The 10,792-nt window shown below is 37.2% G+C and overlaps 1 non-coding gene across 1 annotated transcript; it reads left to right on the top strand.

Annotated features, from left to right (window-relative positions):
• The first annotated feature begins 1,335 nt into the window (after positions 1 to 1,335).
• LOC141650606 (small nucleolar RNA R71) lies at positions 1,336 to 1,442 on the top strand. Its single transcript, XR_012546629.1, has one exon. It is a non-coding gene; the product is annotated as a small nucleolar RNA R71 (small nucleolar RNA).
• Positions 1,443 to 10,792: the final 9,350 nt, after the last annotated feature.

Genomic DNA, 10,792 nt, shown 5'->3' with positions numbered 1-10,792 from the left:
TTGTTGATCGTGGTGTCGCCAATGGTACACGGTATTGAGAAGCTTCTCGGATCTTTGAGTTTTGGAGGTGAACTCCCTTGAAGGATTGAACTACTCACCTTAGTGAAGGCGATAGTCTCAAGCTTCCGGATCGACTTCTTCTTTGTGAGGATGTCTTTCATGTATTTTGCATAGGCCGGCACGTGATTGATTAATTCCGTGAAAGGAATCGAGACTTCCAAATTCTTCACAATTTCCATAAATTTTCCAAGTTGGTCATCAAATTTGGGCTTGGCTTGACGACTCGGAAAAGGAAGTCTAATCACAATGGGCTCCTTCTCCTTGACCTTGTCTTCATTTTTCTTTTAAATTTCTTCTTTTGATGGTTCTCCATCCTTGGAGTTTTGCACAATTTCTTCTTTGTCACTAGCTTCCACAACTTCATCCTCAACTTGCTTCTTCAGTGCTTCATACCTTGTACCACTTCTCAAGTGAATGACACTAACCGTTTCATGTCTTAGGGGATTACTTTGAGGTGGTAATTGCCCCTTTTGTCTTTGTGAGCTTGAAGATGCTAGTTGAGTCAATTGGGTTTACAACATTTTGGTGTGAGCTAGGATGTTGTTGATGGTGATTTCCTTTGCTTGACTATCTTTTTGCATTTGAGTGAAAAACTCTTGTTGATTCTTTTGCATTTGGAGGACTGCTTTTTGAACATCAAAACCTTGATTATTTTTTTGATTGTATGGAGTTTGATTTTGGTAACCTTGGTTTTGGTTGTAAAAGGGTCTTTGATTTTGGTTTCTCATGGGAGGTGGGGTGTATGTTGGTTGAGGGTTTTGAACATTTTGGCTTTTGTATGAGAGATTTGTATGGAATTTGGTGTTTTCATTGTAATAGTTTGAATAAGGGGTACCACTCTTGTATGCTTGAAAAGCATTTACTTGTTCATTTGTTCCCCTACATTCACTTTGGTCATGTCCTAAAGTTCCACAATTCTCACATATCCCACTTGGGATTGATGAAGATGCCGTCATGGCATTAACATGATGCTTTGGTGATTTTGAGGCTTCTTCAAGTCTAGCCATAGCTCTTTCAAACTTCAAATTGATGGTATCAATGTGAGCACTAAGTTGAGCACCCAATTGAGTAATGGAGTCCACTTCATGCTTTCCTCCTCTAGTAGCCTTGCGAGGTCTACTATATTGTGAGTTATAGACCGCCATTTCCTCAATTTTGTTCCAAGTTTGATTGTCATCAACTTCGGTGAACATTCCATTTGATCCCATGTTGAGAATGTTTCTTGAATCTTCATAAAGACTGTTCCAAAATTGTTGTACCAAGAACCACTCGCTAAGTCCATGATGAGGACATGAGCGACAAATTCCTTTGAATCGCTCCCAAGCTTCATACAAAGATTCTTCATCTTTTTGCTTAAAGCCCTTAATTTGAGCTCTTAGCATATTAGTCTTTTCCGGTGGATAGAACTTTTTGTAGAAAGCTAGAGCCAACTTCTTCTAAGAATCAATTCCGAGAGTAGCCTTATCAAGGCCTTTCAACCATTGTTTCGCGGTGCCAATTAGAGAAAAAGGAAATAAGACCCATCGAATTTGGTCTTGAGTTACACCGGTTTGAGAAATCGCATCACAATAGTCGCAAAAACTCTCCATATGAGAATGAGGGTCTTCACTAGGTATCCCCCCGAATTGGCTTCTTTCCACTAATTGGATAAATGCGGATTTGGCAATAAAATTTCCGGTTAGATGTTGTGGTGTGGGAGTACACCATTGGGTAGGTTCTCCTCGGTGGGTACGGAATGTGATGAAAACTTAGGCATTGTGGGTTGATTTTGTATTGGATTTTGTGATGGGTTCTCCTCACCTTCTCTTGCAAAAGGGTTGATGAACTCAATAGTATTTGGTTGAATATCTACAACCTCACCGATACCTCTCAAAGTTCTCCTAGCAAGTCTGCTATTAGTTGTCAAAGTCCTTTCAATTTCGTGATCAAAGGGTAACAAGTCACCTTGTGACCTTCTAGACATGCAAAATATCAAACAACTCGAAAATAATTAGAACAAACCTTGAGGAGTTTTACTTCCCCAAGGCAAAGAAAGACACAACTAATAACAATACAAGAAAATCTAAATCAAGTTAACACCGTCCCCGGCAACGACGCCATTTTTGGTCGTGATCCCTTATGAGGGGTTTAGTTTTCAGTAGTTGTCGTTAGGAGCACCTAGACCAAAACACAATTTATAACTTCACAAACAACTCTACAAGTAAAGAGGCAAGTAAAGGTCGGATCCCAAGGGACGGGATTTGAGATGAGATTTTCTATTGCAACTAGTGGTGTCTAAGGGTGTCACAATTGAGGTTTGAAGTAGAAGATCACTAAACTAAATAGCAATAAAAGTGAACAAGCAAGATGAATAAAAAGGGATTTAAACAATTGATAAAAAGCACTAGGGTGTCATGGGGTCATAGGGGATTCATGGGAATTGATCATACAAACATATTCTCAAATTATAAGCAAGCAATTATTGTTGTGATGGATCGAGTTGATTTATATCTTACAATCTTAGGAAAGTTTGGGTCCCGGAGCCGAATCGATTAGATTGTACAACACCTACAAGTCGACTTAATCTTCCCTACTCAAAAATATGCATGGTCTAATGAGACTCGAGTTGGTTTATGTCTTACAAGTCTCATTGAAAAGATAGGTGATGGGTAAAAAATGCAAGGATTTATAGGCTCACATTTCATCAAACATAACATGTGCATAAGTTAAGATCACAACAAGCAAGCAAATAAATTATGAAAACATATTAAATTAAGCATGAATCATTCCCCATGTTGGTTTCCCCTTATTACCCATTAACCCTAGTTAAGGAAACTACTCACTCATTATCATGTTGAACATGCTAGCAAGGTTGTCAATCATACCAACAAAGTGAAACATGATGAATAAATGAAAGTGATTAACAATAATTAAAAAGGGATTAAGAGAATTATACCTACTAATGATTCCAATAACAAAGCAAAGAATAATAGAAGTACTTGATGCTTGATTGGAAGGTTGTCAATCTCCCAATAATAACCCAAATAATCTTCAATTACCCAAAATAAAGGATGAACAAGAGAGAGATTAAGGAAATAAAACTTGTATTAAAACTTGATTAAATGTTGATTACAAGATTAAAGAGAGATTTGAATGATATTAACTACACTAAGGATTGCTAAGAAGAACATCCTCTTCTAATTAGACTAATGAGGTATTTATAGTGGGGATTAGGTACATAAATTAGGGTTTACTAAGGGCTTAAATGACGATTAAGTCCTTGAGGAATCGCCGGTCTCTAGGGAGACTCCGGTCTCTTTTTCGCCGGTCTTAGAAAAAGATGCGCATCCTTCCTTGAAGCTTATAGAAGACGAAATGGACTGTCTGGGAATCCGGTCGTCTTAGGCACGGGACGGGCGGATTTGGGTGCTTCTGGACGGGCATCCAGAGGGGGAAGACAGGCGTCTTGTGGAGGTTTTGGCCGAGCGTCCAGCTGAGGAAGACGCTCGGATTGTAGGCTTTGGACGGGCGTCTTCAGGGCAATCCGCACGGATTGTCAAACAGTTTCATTCCTTCTTCTTTTCTTCCTTTTTCTTCATAAAATCCTTGAGGATTTCCTCGGGGATGCAAGGATCTTTTCTCATCATTGCCCATATAGTATGTACAAAGGCCTTTTAATCTTGTCTCTCCTTGATGCTTGGTCATTGAATTCAATCAATTTAGCTTCATTTTGCCATGAAAATGCAAGGTTTGCACTCCTTTCCTACCAAGGACACAAAACCTCAAAGAATATGCAAAACAAAGGACTAAAGACAATAAATGACCCAAATATGCACTAAAAAGCATTGGAACAAGGCTAATTCGAGGACTAAATATGCTTAAATTATGGTCACATCAGCAAACAAGTAAGATCATCATTCAAACCTAAAAGAGTAGTAAGCACAAATCAAGCTTTGGAACTGATACACATGGATTTATGTGGTCCTATGAAGGTAAGGAGGTGAGGAGGATCCATGTATTTATTTGTCCTCGTAGATGACTACTCAAGGTATGTATGGCCTATCTTTCTTCATTCAAAAGATGAAACGTTTGATGAATTTGATTGTCTTATGAAACGTGTTCAAAATAAATATAAGACTAACCTTGTGTCTATTCGTACGGATCATGACACTGAATTTGATAACCAAGCCTTCATAGAATATTGTAGAGTTAATGGTGTAGGACATAACTTTTCTGCACCAAGAACTCCACAACAAAACGGTGTCGTTGAACGTATGAATAGAACACTGGAAGATATGGCTCGTACGATGCTTTTGTGCAGTGGTTTACCTCGTAACTTTTGGGCTGAAGCTATTAGTACTTCCTGTTATATTCATAATCGTGCTATGATAAGACCTATTCTTAAGAAAACCCCCTATGAACTTCTAAGAGGTCGCAAACCTAACATCTTTCATCTTCGTTGTTTTAGGAGTAAGTGTTTTGTTCACAATAATGGTAAGAATAGGTTAAGCAAATTCGACCCTAGGAGTGATGAGGCAATTTTCATAGGATACTCGGATCATAGAAAGGCTTACAAAGTCTTCAATAAGAGAACTCTCTGTATTGAAGAAAGTGTCCACGTTATTTTTGATGAAGATAACGTGTTCGATAAGCCTTTACAGGATGCGGAAGAATACTTGGATGAACCCGACTTTCGTCTTTCTAGAGATGATCCCCCGTAATTGGAATTGGAGGACAATGAGATTGAAGGAACAAGTGATGAACTTGATCTTTCTTCAAAAGATAAAAAGGAGAAAACCAAAGTTATAGTTGATGATACTATAACATTGACACAAAATAAGGATTCCCAAACTAATGTTATAGGTGATGTTACTATAACATTGAATCAAATCAAGGTGTAGAGTCCGAAGTTATAAACGGCTCTAATACAACACCTGGATTAGATTCAAGGGGAACTTCCTCCAACTCCGAGCCAAATGAAGTTGGGTCAAGCTTAAATAATGATGAAGAACCAATTACCTCAACCAAATGGAAATACAAGAGCTCACACCCAATGGACAATATTCTTGGAAATATTAAGAAGGGTGTTCAAACAACACGATCCTTGAATAACTTCTTCTCTTTCTACTCATTCCTATCCATGATCGAACTAACAAATATCAATGAAGCTCTTGCAGAATCAGACTGGATCATAGCCATGCAAGAAGAGCTACAACAGTTCGAACGAAATAAGGTTTGACACTTAGTTCCTAGACCAAAGGATCGATCTGACATTGGTACAAGGTGGGTTTTTAGGAACAAACTAGATGATGCCGGAGTCATTATCAGAAACAAAGCAAGATCGGTGGTTCAAGGTTATAATCAACAAGAAGGGATATATTATGACGAGACTTTCGCACCTGTTGCTCGTCTTGAAGCTATTAGACTTCTAATAGCATTCGCAGCTCATAAAGGGATGAAGCTCTTCCAGATGGATGTCAAGACAACATTTCTAAATGGGTATCTACAGGAAGAAGTCTTCATAGAATAACCCCCTGGATTTAAGAATAGCAAATTTGAAGATCACGTCTTCAAGTTAGATAAAGCTCTATATGGATTAAAGCAAGCACCAAGGGCATGGTATGACAGATTATCAAAGTTTCTACTTGACAGTGGATTGAGTAGAGGATCTGTTGATAAAACCTTATTTCTAAAATCCAAGGGTTCTGACCTTTTAGTTGTTCAAATCTACGTTGATGATATTATCTTTGGATCGACCAACCGAGGCTTGTGCAAGTATTTTTTTGAGCTGATGACTTCCGAGTTCGAGATGAGTATGATGGGAGAATTGAAATTCTTCTTAGGTCGGAAAATACAACAAACTGATGAAGGCATTAAAATCCATCAACAAAAATATATCAAGGAATTGATTCGCAAGTTTGGGATGAAAAATTCTCATGCTATGCCTACTCCGATGGTTGCAGATAAAAAGTTGACATTAGATGAAGATGGTAAACCAGTTGATGAAACAACTTACCATGGGATGATAGGGTCACTGCTATATTTAACTGCAAGTCGACCGGATATTATGTTTAACGTATGCGTGTGTGCGAGATATCAATCATCTCCCAAAGAGTCGCATATGACAGCCGTAAAAAGAATTCTACAATATCTTATTGGTACGGCTAAGCTCTATTTATTGTATCCAATGGAGTTTAATTTTGACCTAGTTCGTTATTCTGATGCCGACTACGCAGGATGTTCTCTAGACAGAAAAAGCACGTCAGGTGTTGCCACATTCGTTGAACCGTGCATCATTACGTGGGGTTCAAAGAAGTAAAATTCGGTTCCCCTCTCAACTGCTGAAGCCGAATATATCGCTTCAGGACTGGTATGTACTCAATTATTATGGCTTAAGCAACAATTACGTGATTATGGTATTGACGTAGGATGCATTCCTATTTTATGTGATAATACTAGTGCGATAATTATTTCTAAAAATCCAGCACAACATTCTCGCACAAAGCATATTGAAATAAGACACCATGTTATTCGAGACCATGTTGAGAAAGGAAATATAAAACTTGAATTTTGTAGTACTGAAAAACAATGGGCAGACATTTTGACAAAATCATTAGCTAGAGAACGATTTGGGACTTTACGGTTGGAAATTGGTTTAATCAGTGGTACCAAAGCTTCTGTATGTGTTTAATTTCTTGATGACTGACTAGTTAGAGTTAAGATTGTATGACTGTGTCCGTATATTGCGTTGCATGAATAATTTCGATTATAAGAAAATATTTATCATATGTATTCTATTTGTTATTTAGAATTTTGTTAGCATACAAACTTTATCCTTTTACAAAATATTTAAGATACACCATATCTTTTACTTTCCAAATTATACAAAAAATCTCCTAAATAGCTCCACAATATCACACGTCCCACACTTCCTATTCCTAATATAATTCATATTATTTACCTTATTTTATTATTTACCAGATCTTATCACTTACCATAAATTTGATACTTACCAAAACACCTATGCCACTTGCCATATACTTAGACCTAGACTATTATAATTACCTCCCTTTGATGTCGTGTAACCTACACCCTCACCCCACTTGCTCACTTTTACTCTTTTCTAAAAAATCTCTTCAAAATCTTACCATCTCCATCTTTACTCAACCATCACCATCATCATGAATACTCACCATGCAAAAACTCGTTCTTCAACCCGACATCAACACCACCGAAACTCCAACAATCCTCCATCACCACAACCCTCTACTAATCCTATTTTTCCTACTTTTCCTTCACTACACCCACAACCTTCCTCTCCCCTGTTTTATGGTCGAGACGATACGATGTCCGAGGGAAAACGACGCCGTCTTTTTAAGGGAAAGAACAAAGTAGTTGTTGATGAGGGGAATGATGTTAATGAACCCGAAGTTATAATTAGGAATGGTGTTTCGAGGACTCTACTCTGAGATGTCTCGAAAAAAGCAACAAGAGAAGGCCTAAACCGAGTCTGTTTGACACATGATGAGAGTATTCTTGTTTCCCGTGTCTTGCCTTACTCAATCCATGGTGGAAGGTATTATCCTAAGTCTTGGTTGACTACTATTCCGGCTCTTAAGTTTTTCATTGATTTTCTTGATTTTCAAGAATGGAGTCATATTAGTCAGTTTTCGGGTCCAATTTATCATGTGGAGGTTGTTCAGTTTTTCGCTAGTGTAAAAATTAAGAAAGGGGTGTTGCATGCGACTGTCAATGGTGTAGATGTGACTGTCTCTGTTTCGGATTTTTGCTCTGCTTTTTTGGTTCTTAATGACGAAATTGATATAAATCCGAGTCTTGAGTGGTCTAATGTTGTTGGTGAAAAGGAATTGACAATTAAAAAGTATTTTCAGGAAGTCGGGTCGGATGGTGGTAATATTGTTGTCCGTCCTCTCTCGGCCAAAATTAAGTTTCTTCTCAATTTTCTTTGGAATACCATTGTGCCGAGAAGGGGAGGAAGGGACAAGGTGTCAAGTAACGAGGCAATAATTGTTTACTCGTGGTTGGAAGGTCAAAAAGTCAATTTAGCGAGTCTTGTACTAAACCGTATTGTCCAAACAAGTCTCTTGGTTACGAAAGAAAAATTTTGCACAACAATCGATATTCCATATGGGATGTGGGTGTCTCGGTTGTTAAAGGTAAAACAAGTTGTGGGACGGGCTAATTACGGAGTTAGTGCTAAAGATTGCATGTGTGACCGGTTGATTAAGCTCATGGGTCTTGTGGTTGATGGACTCGAATTAGTTCTTGTAAAAGATGTTGAGAAGGTTCCTAATGAGACGGATTTGGGAGCTATGGATGCTAAGATGGAAAGTTTTAATGACCACTTTGATGGAAAAATTCGAGGAACAATCCACTACCTTGGCTACGGTTTTATCGCAAGTTGGACCATCTCGGTCTTTGGAGTTGGGTTTGGATTCTACTCGGGTTTATGCTTGGATGGATGAGGTGGATAAGAGGTTGTCGGGTTTTGAGAGGGAGTTGAAGGCTATCCGTGGGGAAGTGTTCCCATATGGAGATCGTCTTTCCTTCCTTACAAGTCAAGGAGGTGCATTGGTAATGCATGGGAAGGCTATGGCGAACGATCAATCGCTCACTTTGGAGGCCACAAAAGCATTGTCGTTGAAGGTTCTCAACTTTGAATGTAGTCTTCAAAGTCTTGCTGATCTCGTGAGGAGTTCGTTTGACCGTCTTGATGCCTTGGAACATCGCACTCGTCCCGACTATGTAAACTCGTACAAAACCCGTAACATATGACCTTACCTCACCTTGCCTCCTTTAGCTCATTCTATTTTTAGTATCTTTTATCATTTTAGTGATGTATTTTGCAAACTTAATTCGGCCCATTTTGGCATGTACTTGTGGATTATGGCCCAAGTACTTCTCTAAACATGTTTATTCGGCCCATTGGCATTAAACAAGTTTTCTTAAGTTTGTGTGATAATTAATATTCTAGATGCTTATGTTTATGTGTGGTTTATTTGTTCTTTATATCGGTTTTATCTTTTGTCTCGTCTTATATTATTCTAGTCATTTTATATTTGTTCTTAACTTTTCGATGATGTCAAGAGGGGGAAAGAACGTCTATACCTAAGCTTGCTCCTTGTCAAGACCAATTGTCTCTTAAAGTCCTTAAGTTTCTATTTTATGTTAATCGTCTTGATCTTGCGTTGATCTTTATTATTAATATAACGGTATTATATTGAGGGAGAACTTTATACTTAGTCACAATTTTAAGGGACTTGCCATCATCAAAAAAGGGGAATTTGTTGAACCATATAGTATATATGTTTATGTTTTGATGATGTCAAGGTGCTTTATAATTTATATACTCGTTGCGCGTAATCGTTTGTTTAAGTCTTTTAGATTAGACTTATTTATTACAAGCAACAAAGAGAATTGTGATGGGAGTATATGGTGGTCAAGCCACAATTGAAGATCAAAGTTATCTGAAGATTCATTCAAGTATTATGAGAAGACGAAGTCCGTCTAAAGATTAATCAAGCTTGGATGAGAAGTAGCCTATGCTCGAAGATCTCCTATGAAGATTAGAATAGTATAGGTGATTATCTCGTAATGGTAACTAAGAATGAATTTCTTATATTGGTAAAGTTATAGCTTTGCAGCTATAACATTACTAGTAAAAGAGCTCAATGTTATAGCTCTTCTACTATAACATTGAGATGCTGAGTTTATTTTACACGACATACATTGTTTCAAAATTGTTTTTGAAAATTGTTTAAGTTTATTTTAAATGTTTTAGTAAAAGTATTTATTAAATAAAGCCAGGTTTAGTGCGGAGTTCGGTTTTATGTTAAACGTTGGTTAGTAGTCGTTTTGGGTCAACTTATGAGTTGGACCATGCTACTAATTAGGGTTTTAATATAGCTACTCCTAAAACCTAAATTCTAACCTAATATTGAGCTAGGATTTACACGAGTCAGGAGGCATATGAGCCGTGATATCTCATGTGACCTAAGATATATTTGTAAAGATTTTATTCTGTAAGGAATATCTCTACATATCTTTTATATCTTACTTGATATGGTTGTATATGATAAAAGATATTCTTGTTATAGAAAATCTTATCATATCATTGAATTTATGGAAAAGATAATAATAGAATAAATTGTACTCTATCTTTTGGAATATTCCTTATTATCTTTTAGGCTTTAAGGAAAGAAATAATAGTAGATATGATTTGTTTACATATCTCTTTTTTCGGCCATTAGGGTTTCGTGAACCGAGTAGCCTTGCTCTTTCCTTCCAATAAATACTTTGCTTTTTCAACATTTAAACTAGAGACCTTAAGCATAAAATTGATTTTATTTTCATAGAGCAAAACTGTGTATTTCAAGCAAGAAAACCGATTTGCTATTTTCAAAAGGTCGTGTGTTTTAAACTCGTATGTTCATTTGTTAAGTTATCGTTATAAGATAATAGTGCTCAATAGATTTCTTACTTGTTCATTAACGTGAACCTTTGCAAGAATCATTAGTGCTTTCTTATTAGCGTAAGTTAGTCACTCGAGTATTTAACGGTATTCATTGCGTTACAGCAAGAGTTAGTTGTAAGAGTTGGATTAGTAAATTTGTAATCCGTAGAAAGGTACTAAATTTATTAATCGAGAATAGTGGACGTAGGTTTCGATTTGTGAAACTGAACCACTTCAAAAACCGTGTGTCTCTTCTCTTTCGTTTGTTTGTTTACTTTG

This window comes from Silene latifolia, chromosome 3 (assembly GCF_048544455.1).
Source record: "Silene latifolia isolate original U9 population chromosome 3, ASM4854445v1, whole genome shotgun sequence".
NCBI classification, from domain to species: domain Eukaryota; kingdom Viridiplantae; phylum Streptophyta; class Magnoliopsida; order Caryophyllales; family Caryophyllaceae; genus Silene; species Silene latifolia.
The sequence above is the reverse complement of the archived record's forward strand: the minus strand, read 5'-3'. Positions and strand labels throughout refer to the sequence as shown.